The 12,526-nt window shown below is 34.7% G+C and overlaps 1 protein-coding gene across 1 annotated transcript in view; it reads right to left on the reverse strand.

Annotated features, from left to right (window-relative positions):
* Window positions 1–12,494, reverse strand: part of LOC149782454 (uncharacterized) — a 29,372-nt gene extending 16,878 nt beyond the window's left edge. The window contains exon 1 of the mRNA XM_089933872.1: window positions 5,036–12,494. The gene's annotated coding sequence lies outside the window, so the exon portion shown is untranslated. The remainder of the gene's footprint in view (window positions 1–5,035) is intronic.
* Between the last annotated feature and the right edge of the window lie 32 nt (window positions 12,495–12,526).

Genomic DNA, 12,526 nt, shown 5'->3' on the forward strand with positions numbered 1-12,526 from the left:
CTAAAATAAAATATTCTAACTAAATTACGCCGAGAAATATACTTGAAAAGAACCAGATCATAACATAACATCACTGGAAGAATCTTTTTAGAAAAATAAGAGAATATCGTATTTCATCTTAATCCTGAAACACTTTTATAATTCAGTTTTTAATTTTCTAAGATTATACTAAAAACTGGATCCTAAAGTGAAAGTAAAGTCACATGTATGGATACATCATCTGTTTATGTGGCACTTGCTTTTACAACAGAGTTCATCGACGTTTTTACGCATAAATATTATAATGTTATAACAAAACATTATACTTTTGAGAAAGTTTATTTACTACAGGTGAAAGCTGACATAACTGAGGGGGTGGGTGGGTAGGGTGTGTGTGGAATGTCTTCAAACGATCACAATATCAATTTTACTCTACGTTTTTCGCAACGCATAACCGAGTAACCGGCATAAAGCTGGTATGGAAAATCTTGCATAGGTCCGAGTCCATTACAAAATAAAAAAATGAATGAATGAATGAATGAATGAATGAATGAATAATAATAATAATAATAATAATAATTATTATTATTATTATTATTATTATTATTATTATTATTATTAAAAACAAAACATTAGTGTGACCTGTTAACCGGCATAAAGCTGGTATGGACAATCTTGCATAGGTACGAGTCCATTACAAAATGAATGAATGAATGAATGAATGATAATAATAATAATAATAATGAGGACTTTGTATAGCGCCTAATCTTTAGAAGCTCTAAGCACTTTACAACATTAGACAACACCTATAAGATAAAAAACATCTAATGATATGATTACAAAAACAAACATCATGGAATTAGAAAACACAAAAAACATGCTGAGAATATTTAAGGTAGGAAACATTATTAGGTCTTTAAGTTTGTTCTTCCAGTCGAAATAAGTGAGTTTTGAGAGCACTCTTGAATGTGATCACTGTGTCTTTGTGTCTAAGTTCAGTGGGCAATTCATTCCATGTTGCTGGGCCCTGATATGCAAAAGAACGCTGTCCATATGACTTTGTTTTCATAGTGGGAATAATGAGTATACGATTGTCAGAAGAGGAGTGTAAGTATCTTGCTGGTGTGTACACATGGGTGAGGTCAGATAGTTACGTTGGACTCGAGTCCGTCAGTGAAACGTAGCACAGAGAACAAATTTTGTGTTTGATTCTGGATCGAATGGATAGCCAGTGTAGGGTACAGAGCAGCGGGGAGGTGTGCTCTGATCGTGGTACCCTAAGTATGATCCGAGCTACTATGTTTTGAACTTTTTGAAGTTTCTGGAGCAGATATTGAGATGAACCAGACAAAATTGAGTTACAATAGTCCAGTCTTGAAAGTACTAATGAACACACAAGTGTTTTAGTGGCATCGACTGAAAGATATTTACGAATTGAGCTGATGCGTCTCAGCTCAAGATATGCAGCCTTGCATATGTTCATGACATGTTGGTGCAATGTGAGAGTACTGTCCAGAGTAACACCTAGGTTTCATACTGATTGTGTGAATTTAACGTTGGTGTTGCTGATATTTATTGTTTGAGGTAAAGGATGTGAATGAGAAAGTCTTTGTGTTGTGATCAGAATGGCCTCAGTTTTATCATCATTGATCTGCAGCTTGTTGTATGTCATCCATGATTTCACATCGGAAATGCGCCTCTCTACACCTTGGATGGTAGCATCAACTTCAGTTGGTTGGCTAGATTTGTATATTTGGGTGTCATCAGCGTACAATTGGTGAGAGACTGGATGATGATCTATGACACGTGAGAGCGACTGAGTGTATAGAATGAAGAGAACAGGTCCAAGAACGGACCCCTGTGGAACACCACAACATGGATCAACTGGGCCGGAGTGTATTCCATTTGCAGATACAAGTTGTGTCCTGTTGACCAAGTAGGACTTGAACCACAGTAAGGCTGTATCATGAATGCCAAATACATGCTGGAGACGGTGAAGTAATATATCATGGTCTATTGTGTCAAATGCTGCAGACAAATCAAGGAGGGTGAGGACTGTAATCTTTCCGCTATCCAACGCAGAATGTCATTAACTACTTTTAGAAGAGTAGTTTCAGTACTGTGGCAAGGGCGATATACAGACTGTACATTGCTAAAAAGACTGTTTGAATTCAGATGAGATACAAGCTGGGATAGAACAACCTTTTCTAAGATTTTTTTATATGAATGGGAGATTAGAAACTGGGCGGTAGTTCTTTAAATCGTTATGGTCTAGTGTTGGTTTCTTCAGCAGAGGCTTTACAATGGCAGTTTTGAAAAATGATGGGAATTCCCCTGATGAGAGAGAGGTATTAATAACATCAGTTAGTGAAAGCAATACTGGATCTACGCACTCAAGCAGCAGTGATGTTGGAATTGGATCAAGTTCACATGACTTTGGTGTACTCTTCATCACGATTGTACGTACGAAATCCATAGAGACAGGTTCAAATGCTGCTAATGGTTGTTGCTCAAATTCTGTATCCCAACTGTATGGTAACGACGAGTCAATTGAAATTGTGGTGTCAAGCTCATCTCTAATGGTTTATACTTTGGCACGGAAGAAATTTGCAAACATGTCCGGAAGGTCGACTGGAGGGAAGGTAGTTGGAAGTGGTGTAGATTTGTTCCTTGACATTAGCTTGTTAGTAATCTCGAAGAGCTCTTTGCAGCTGGAACTTTCCATGATCTTAGTAGTGTAGTGGGCTGATTTCGCTGCATGGACTATATTTGTGACATTCTTCTTAGCGGCTGAATGAATGAATAAATGAATGAATAAATGAATGAATGAATGAATAATAATAATAAAAATATTTATTATTATTATTATTATTATTATTAAAAACAAAACATTAATGTGACCTGTTAATCGGCATAAAGCTGGTATGGAAAATCTTGCATAGGTCCGAGTCCATTACAAAATGAAAAACAAAACATTAGTGTGACCTGTTTTCGATTTCACTTGGGTAAAGTGGGGTGGGTGGAAAATCGAAAATCAAAGGGATATATTTATATACTACACATTTTTTTTAAATCCTGGGTGGTGGTTGCAATTGCGGCTGCACCCGCTGACGCCCATGCCCGTAAATCATACGAAATAATATGGTTGGTAATTCGTATCTACTAGGCTATTGAGTGTGTGTGTGTGTGTGTGATTTGGAATTTTAACGTAGCTTTAACAATTTTTCAGTCATGTCGCTACGATGTCTGCAGAGTGGCAGTTTAAAGTGATGTCTAGCACTGGGGCATCATGTCGCAGACATGTAGCGTGATGTTCCACCCAGTCACATTATCCTGACACCAGGCCGACCAGTCCTAACACTAACCTTGTAATGCTGAGCGCCAAGCGAGGAAGCTGTTAAAACCATTTTTGTAAGTCTTTGGTATGACTCGGCCGGGGATCGAACCCACGACCTCCCGCATCCGAGGCGGACGCTTTAACCACTAGGCCACCGGAGCGGTGCTAGGCTATTGATAAGGTGACCTAAATTAACCACGTTACCGTCTATCAATAAGTTAACAGGCCAAATTTAAAATTTCATCTCAGGTTAATAAATATGGTATTTTTGAGAAGGTGAAAGCATCAGAAATAAGAAATTAGCAAATAAAGTATACTCCTTTTCATGGTTTTTGCTCATAGCAAGTGCAAACAACATATTTTATTGCATGCAAACAAAAAAAAAAGAATTCTCCAAAAAGCGAGCATATTTTTACAGTGTATATATTGAAAATAAATCCAGTAATGGGAAGTTTTTTGGGGTTAATTAATGAAGCAGTCACTAGAGAATATAACCAGACTGTTCTTGAGGCATAATTTACAAATGTATGTGGTATATAAAAGGAAAGTTTGGGGAAATGTGCCTCGGTCAATCCAGAATTTGCAGCTTTAATTACTCAGAATTTACAATTATGAGTGTATGTCCAATCCAAAAGCCATATTATGTGTAAAGCTTGTTTTTATTTATGTTTTATTCATGTGAAAGTGAAAAACAAAAGGGATTGGTAACATCTGCCTCCTAACTTTTCAAAAGAAATCTATCAGGACAATGTAACAAGACAATCCAGGTATTTATTTCTTTTAAATGCCTACCTGTATTAGAATTTGTTTAGCCTAATTCATCTAAAAATATTGTGTATATGACTGAAAGTTTACATAAAATATTTATTTTTCTCTAATATTTCCTGTGAAAAGTTAAATACTTTTTTAATTTATTTATTTTGCAGTTGCTTTATTGCATAGTTGGATTGTGCTGGCATTTTTGTCACAACAAAATTGACTTATTTTTCAAACAGTGTAAAATAACAATAAAATCAAACAAATGAAGATGTTTATGCAGGTGGTATGGATGCTACAACAGCCTGAGCTGTGAGTAACCTTAAAAACTTCAAAAGTTTCTGTTAAATTATTACAGGGTGGGGGGTATTATTCTTCAAACAGAAACAATCACATCTCATTTGTGAAGATACAAGTATAAATTTGTATTAATATATTTTACTACTACGTTAATTTCAGATCAAAGGTATCAAGCAGGTTTTATACTGTTTTGTAGCAGTAATAATAAAAACAAACTGCTGGTTACAGGTAGAGGTAGCAACGATATTTATATTCATTGAGTATATAGTTGCTACCAAAGGAGTCTGACGTTTTGTCAGTAAAGTACCAAACAATAAATCACCTTAATGTACTATAAATATATGTATATTTATTATACTGATAAGGTGATTTCGTGTTGTCACAGATTTCGTTGTACTTTATTGATAAAACGTCAGACTGTGGTTGCCACCACTACCAGGTGCTCAAGGGAGAGAACTGACACGCATTTCCGGTTAAAGATGAGACGGAGGGTATGTTATAATACAACCCTATTCCCACAAAACGAAGATAAGTATCACACTAGTCTTGGCACATTCTATATTTAGATATATAAATAAAACCTCTCCCAGTGAAACCCTCCATGATCCACACGTTTTGTGAATTTTTCATGAAAATATTCTCTGAGCCGTATCAAATTCTTACCAATAACGTATAGTTTAAAAGAAAAGCCAAATGGTTTTCTTTGCGCAGGTTATCACGTCAAATGTTCCCACTATTCACGAAATTATCCAATCAACGTTAAAAGAATTGGAGCCCCGTAAAGAGGGGTACCCTCTCTGTACAAAAATAGTAAGATAGTGGCACTCGGCCCGACAGAAGCGTTCAAGTTACGTTGTTATCGCAGTGAGTAACAGAACAAATGTCCGTCAAAGTCTGTGAAAATCATCTCAGTCGCGTAAACCACGATAAATTTTCCGCATTCGCTTTGAAATCCAATAAATCATTTCATACAGATGGCGACCTCGAATCTCCTTCGAAAATGGTTGTCAAGCATAATAAACAACAAGGACTGTTCTAAAATATGATTTGGGGTCTGCAAGCGCAGTCAAGATAGGTCTCACTTCACGACCCTAATTTTCTTCGGTGCAGCAAACCTATCGGTAGCAAAGTTGTAGAGTATGTCATCGTCGACCAAAATGGAGGATAACGTAGGTTTCATGGTAGATTATATTATATTAATGGCAGTTTAAATAAAAACTCGTAATCTCAAGAAAATTAGTAAACACGAATTCATAATAAGCAGAAAACAGGGCATTTGTCTTCCAGTAAATTTTTTAAAAAATTTATTCATTTATATGGGATCAGTTCACACACACAACAGAGTAAAGAAACATTACAGGAGAATTTGGGTGATCCCATGATCCTTGCTATTTTTAGATATCATGGCATAAGAAAATAAAAATATAGAAAACCTGTTCTGGTGCTCTATGTGCATCACAGTGTTGACAAACTTGTAAACAGTTTTTTTTTTGTAGCACATGAGAATGTAAATAGCCCCCCCCCCCCCAGTCAAATGTATTAACACCAGAATTGACAAAGCAAAGTATGCAAAACATGATCTTGCTATCTCAGTCTTAACATCTGCATTGTACTGTAAAAAGCCCTAAAACTGGCACACATAAAAATGTATGATGGACTTTATCAAAAACAAAACTGTTGTATGAAACAAAACATGTTTGCAGTCTGGGCACTGTACATGATGAGTGCAGAAACTTTCATGTACCGGTATGTGCTGTTTCTCCAGGTTGAATCAATACTGCTTTTAAAAAACATTGGAGTTTCTGTAAATAAATGACCAAGCTGGATGATCAAAATGCATTTAAGTGGTGAGCCGATCATTTTTGAAAAGCATGGAGTCACAAAGAACATTTTTGTTATATCAGTTTAAGATCTGGTTATATGAATTTTTATTGAAATAAAGAGACTATGAAAATGTATTTTTTACATTATTTTATTAACCTTTTCAGCAAATTTCGTTTTAGTAACCTGAAATATTAAAATAAACATTGAAATCATGCATGGATTCAATAGTTTATGAGAAGCTGTTATACACATACATTGTATGTACTTGGGACCATTAACATTTTATGATGAAATGGATTAGTGTGTCAGTAAGATTTACAATGAAAAGAGTGCCAGGACTTACCATTACAAGCAGTGCCGTTTTACATGATCTTGAAAACATCCAGGGTAGAAAAAGGGATCATTAATCATGTATACAAGTTATACACCAAAAACAAGAAATGTAAATGTTGACTGAAGACCTTGTTTTGAAGGCAGGACCTATATGTAGTATGGGACATACCCTCAGGTAATAAAAACAAAACAAAACACTTTTATCCATTTTCATTACATGACTTTCCTGTTATGAATAAGAAAATGTGTGATGGACAGATGGATGAACAGATAAAAATTTAAAAATTCTGTGCTCACTTGCCAGTCAACTGCAGCAACAATGAGGAGAAAATAACTTGCCTTTGTTTTTTAAAAAAAAAAACCTCTTTAAAAAAGCCTATAAATGAAAGATGATCAGTAACATCCACTGTGACATAACAACCTTTATCACATAGTAGATAACATTTACATAGAATGTGTGAAGTTTGATAAATTTATATTGTGCTTGAACTTTGTGATTGAGGATAGAATTTCGACCTACCTTACTTTTTAAAATTTAATTGAATTTTCCACTGGAAATTACATACATCTTGGGTATTCTGTTTTTTAGGTCAGGTGATAGTCTGTATATAAATGACTAAGTAAACAATTATTCATTCCTGTTTTAGTATCAGTCTGTGGAATCATTCTTAGTTGTGTTCAGATAAATTTGCTTTTGGGATTATTCTGGTTTATAACACTGTGATACTTCACGACTATTGGTACATCAGTACATTTAAGATTATTGAATTTATCTGGAACATTTTATACTTTTGGACTTGTGGTAAAACATAGGATTATTTGGGATTTGATTTGTAATACATGTACTGTGTTTTGAATTTTTACTTTTTATTTTAGGGAAATAAGTTTTGTTGAATTTTACAAAACTTGTTGGTTTCACTTCTTACTTAGTTTGAGACCATACAGTTGTAACAAGTTTAATATTCTTGACATGTCACTTTATTTGAATCTGATTGGTCCAAATAAGCCCATGCAATGCTTGTGCAGTATTCTAGTTACTGTTTGACTGTGACCATGGAAAGTTTCCTTACCCCACTTCTGGAACTTTTGTTCTCACTATTATAACTATAAATATTTTGGCTCCATTTTTGGGGCATTGGGAAACAAAGGCTACATTGGTTACGATATTGCTAGTTTACCACATAGAGTCTTGTTACAAATAAAATTAAGGATAGCTTCTATTGTTCAATTGATAAAGTGCTGGGGTGGTTCAAACTTGTAACAGGCACCACCTCCCCTATGAAAAGCGGGGTTTAAATGTTAATAGGGGTAAATGAACTCACTTCTGTTTCGAGAAGAATGCGGACCAGTGCCCATCTCGCACCTGACAGAAAGTTATCTAACCACAGCATTCTTCCAAATCAAATCATGCAAATATCTGGTAACAAATATATTAAATTTTCAATTATACTCATCAGCAACGTTAGATAAATGTTAGTACAATTTCTGTATCCAGTATTCATCCCTTCATATGAATATTCAAATAAGGCAATTCTATATTTTCTGTTGTATACAATATTGCATCCATAGTAGTGGAATTTACATATTTTAGGTGGAAACACTGTAAACATTCTCATTGAAATTTATGTATTTGGCTTGACTAACCTAACCCAAGTAAACAATGTGACATCACACAGGAATTTCCACTGGATATCTAATGTTGACAAATTAAGTCGTCTGTATGAAATGTTCTATTGATTTGGAAGGACAGTTGCTCTTTGAATTTTAATTTGTAAAATAAATCCTACTTCTAAATGTTATTGGTTATAAAATTGTTCATTATTAATTCAACTAGTGTCTGGGAATATCTTTTAAGTGCAACAATTGAAAGATGCAGCAAGTGAGCCAGAATAAACCAAATTATTGCTTCTTTCTCTCTAAACTATTTCCCTTAAAATAAATACTACATGATAAACAGAATCATAAATGTAAAATCAGAAAATTATTAAAAATGTTTCATAAATTCATTAATGATTCAAGGTCCTTTATTTCCATTAATGGTGTGACTATATTCATATCATGTGATATTTTTCCTCATGGTAATGATGTGGCACGGTATTCATTACTATAGAACACACTATTCAGTACTATGGACAGTGTATTTGTAAACATTTACTGCAAATGCTATTTGTCGCACAAGTGATTTTAAGTTAACAGTGCATTGCAGTGAAACAATATTTGGTGAATTGAGTACCCTCAAATTTAACTTATGTTATAATTTACGCATTTTTCCCATATAATTTCCTCTGATCTGGCCATAATTCACAAGCTGATTATTTTTCCTCACTGATTTATATTGTAGTTTAAACTTTTGAATTATTTAACTAGTTTTATCATATTCTCAAGTCTACAAAACAGATTTTTTTTATAATAAAAAAATGTCATATTAATGATGACAGCTAAAATGGGTAATAGTTTTCATATTTGCACCTTGAACACATATTCTTTTGAGTTTTTTTGTTGAAAATAGAACTGGAGATAAAATAGACATATATGAATCAGCAAATAAAGTACATGTACATGAATAATTATGCAAGTTGATCAATCAATAGATGAAATTCTAATCAATACACAGGTACACTAATATTAAATTTGTAAAGGAGGTGAAGACTTAAAATCCATAAACTTTTTGTCTATGACAAAATGTTGTATATTCATTGTTGCTGTAATAAAAATTATTCAACTGCACAAGTAAATAGTAAAAACTCACATTCATGTCTGAATTTCAGTATGTTTAAAGTTTCATTACAATGCCACTTACTAAATAGCAGTGTTCATTACTATAATGAACTAAAGGAAGGCCCAGGTGGGCCTGATATCACTCATCTGCATACAGAACTTTGTTTACTTACATGGCAGTAGATCATAAAGCAGGCTTGTGTAATATATAAAAGCACAACCAATGTATACCAGCGCCCAAAATTTTGCATCATGTTGATTTTATAAATTTTTAATATGTCATAAACATTCTTTCAAATAATAAAAGCTCAACATCAAAGTCACTTGCATGCAAGAAAAGTAATGCAAGCTCTGTAAGATGAAAATCCATTTACCAAGTTTTAATGAAACTATGAGAAATGTGGCTGAGTGGTTTAAAGCGCTGTCCATTACGGATCACTGCCATCTCACCTCTGTCTGCGTGGGTTCAAGTCTCGGATTCAGCCAATGTGGGTATGTGAGAAAGCTTGCCAGTAACTTCTCGTGGGTCGGTGGTTCTTTCCGGTGTTTTCCCAGGTTCTTCCTCCACCATTAATACTGGCCGCCATGTATAGCCTATCGTGTGCTGAAAAATGGCATTAAACCCTACAACAACAACTATGAGAAATATAGATCAAGAGAGGTAATAAGCTTAGCCAATCAGACCCAAGATATCTCACTGATAAGTGCAAATCTCACTTATTATCAAACCTAAGACAATGACAGTGTAAACTTATTTACAAAGCTTACACAAAATCTGTAATACATTCTTTAGAGTGGTAATAAGTTTGGCACATTGGATATCAAGATCACGTCCTAAATGTGTGGAGCTCACCTATACATCATATACATGAAGATCTTGCCAGTATATTTGCCAATTTGATAAAAATCCTATTTTGAAAAATGAGACCATTTTGGAGGTAAGCATTCTCAACCAATTGGATGCAAGATCACCTCATAAACATGTATATTTATATCTGGATCATAACAAAAGCCATCCACCATCTTGATTATAGTATCCCATTTGCCAAGTCCAATTAAAATCAGATCAGTAATAAGATGTTTTGAGTGGTAAGAAGCTCAGACATGCAAGATCACCTAATTAATACATGTATATGCTACTGTCACTTATAATAAAGTACATTGTATATTTTGATGATATCAATGCCATTTACCAAGTCTGATAAAATGCTGATCAGAAATAAAGTTCCTAAGGTGTTGATAAACTTTGCCAATCAGGTGCAAAATCACCTTAGTAATTAATACTCATGGAGCTCACTCATAATTGTTTTTGTTTTTTTGTTGTAGTTTTGGGTTTAATGCCATTATTTAGCACATGATAGTCTGTACATGGCGGCCAGAATAACTGGTGGAGGAGGAACCTGTGAAAGCACTGGTAACAAAACCTCGACCCACAGGAAGCTACACGCAAACTATCTCATATACCCAGAGTGGCCTAGCTCGAGACTTGAACCAAAGCAGATAGAGATGAGAGGGCAGTGAACGGTGAATGCAAACACTTCAAGGCCATATAGTCCCCTGGGTCCCCCAATTATAAGTGTATTCATCCAATGTCTTTATGATTTAGGCCTATTTACCAAGGTTTCAAAACTGGATCAGAAATACAATCTGTAGGATGCATGTGAGCCTCCTGACATGATTTTCATCCCAAAATATATGGTCTCTCCCATCTCTTGTCTCTCACTGAAATCTCCCACATACTCAAAATTACTGAAAATCCAGGAGAAACAATTTTCACTTTTTTGTACTCAGTGTAGTGTATTTCTGGTAAAGACTTAACATGACTGAACTGGCAAGCATGACACTTTGATTGACACTTTGATTGCTAACTTGACTGATTGGATTTCACAATGTGTGATCAGTAGCAATTCAGAAAGGATTATAGATAATAAAGGATTAAGAATGGATTATTATATATAAGCTCAAGTTGCATAAAGCAGGTCCATTTGGCTTTGATATTTAAAGTTTCTCAAGATATCCGAGTGTACATTTTATCTCCCAATGCTAAAATGCCAAAATCTAACCAACCAAAACAACACAAATTTCAATATAGGATGAAAACGGGATTTCAGTGGTTGGAATGAATTTCAATGGGGCATAAATGTGCTACCTGACATTCTTTCAAAGTCATTTTTAAGAAGAAATTGGGTAGGTGAAAACACTCCTGATTTTAATAAAAACTCCCGATCAGTTTTTCCAATCATGATCTGTCCCAAGCTGACCTCTCTTTTCTGTCACATGTATTCTGTAGAGTAATAAGAAGTACAGCCAATCAATTGCTTTGAACCTCATTAATATGCATGGATCATGTGCACATTAGCAAACATAAGCAAGATCTTTATCATAAAAGCTTATGTTCAAAGTCTGATAAAAAATCAGATTAAAAAAACAGCTTCCAGCATGATAGCCTGCTCAACCAGATTCAAGATCAGCTCTTAAATGTGTGTGGATCTCATTCATTGCTGAACTCATCTAAGAACTTGGCGAGATAAGCATGTATTCCAACTTTAACCACAATCAGATCAGCATCATGGTCTAAATAGTGGTAACAAGCTCAACCAATCAGATGCAAGATCACCTCTATACTATGCAAGATCCCACTCATATCTGAACCAGAGCAAGAAATCCAAGGCTACCACATAAAAGAGAAGTTATTTAATGGGGATTTTAGGCCTCCACTGGGTGGGGGTTGCTTGAGTGGTTGCTACTCCACTACTTGGAACTCATCCATGATCTTGATGATATAAGCTTGTATTTCACGTTTTATTAAAACTGGATAACAAACATGGCCTCAAGAGTGTTATGAAGCAAATGTCGATGGACGGTTCAGGGCCAAACCATTGTACATCTTCCCAAAAAAAGCAGAAAGAACACTTGTGACTCAGACATTGACATTATCTTTTCTCTCCTTGTTTCAAATCCAATTTAAACACTGAATTTGTTATTGTAAAGATGGTGATTTACTTCCTGTTACCATAAAGGAAAATGCTATTTTAATTCTTACCAACTACTGTTTTTGCTTAAGGTTTTAAATAAACTTATGTTTCTAAGACAAGCTCACATCCCATATTTGCAATCTACCAGGTGAAGGTGTTAACATTTGTTGATGTAAAGATGGATCTTGCTATTTGTTAACACATTTAATAGATAATCCTGTATGCTGTATTAAAAATATTGTTTCATGACTGATGTGTGTGGGTGTGTGTCCATGTGTGTGAGAGAGAGAAAGATGGACAGGTA

Source organism: Sinohyriopsis cumingii, chromosome 15 (assembly GCF_028554795.1).
Source record: "Sinohyriopsis cumingii isolate HCF-2022 chromosome 15, ASM2855479v2, whole genome shotgun sequence".
In the NCBI taxonomy this organism is placed as follows: domain Eukaryota; kingdom Metazoa; phylum Mollusca; class Bivalvia; order Unionida; family Unionidae; genus Sinohyriopsis; species Sinohyriopsis cumingii.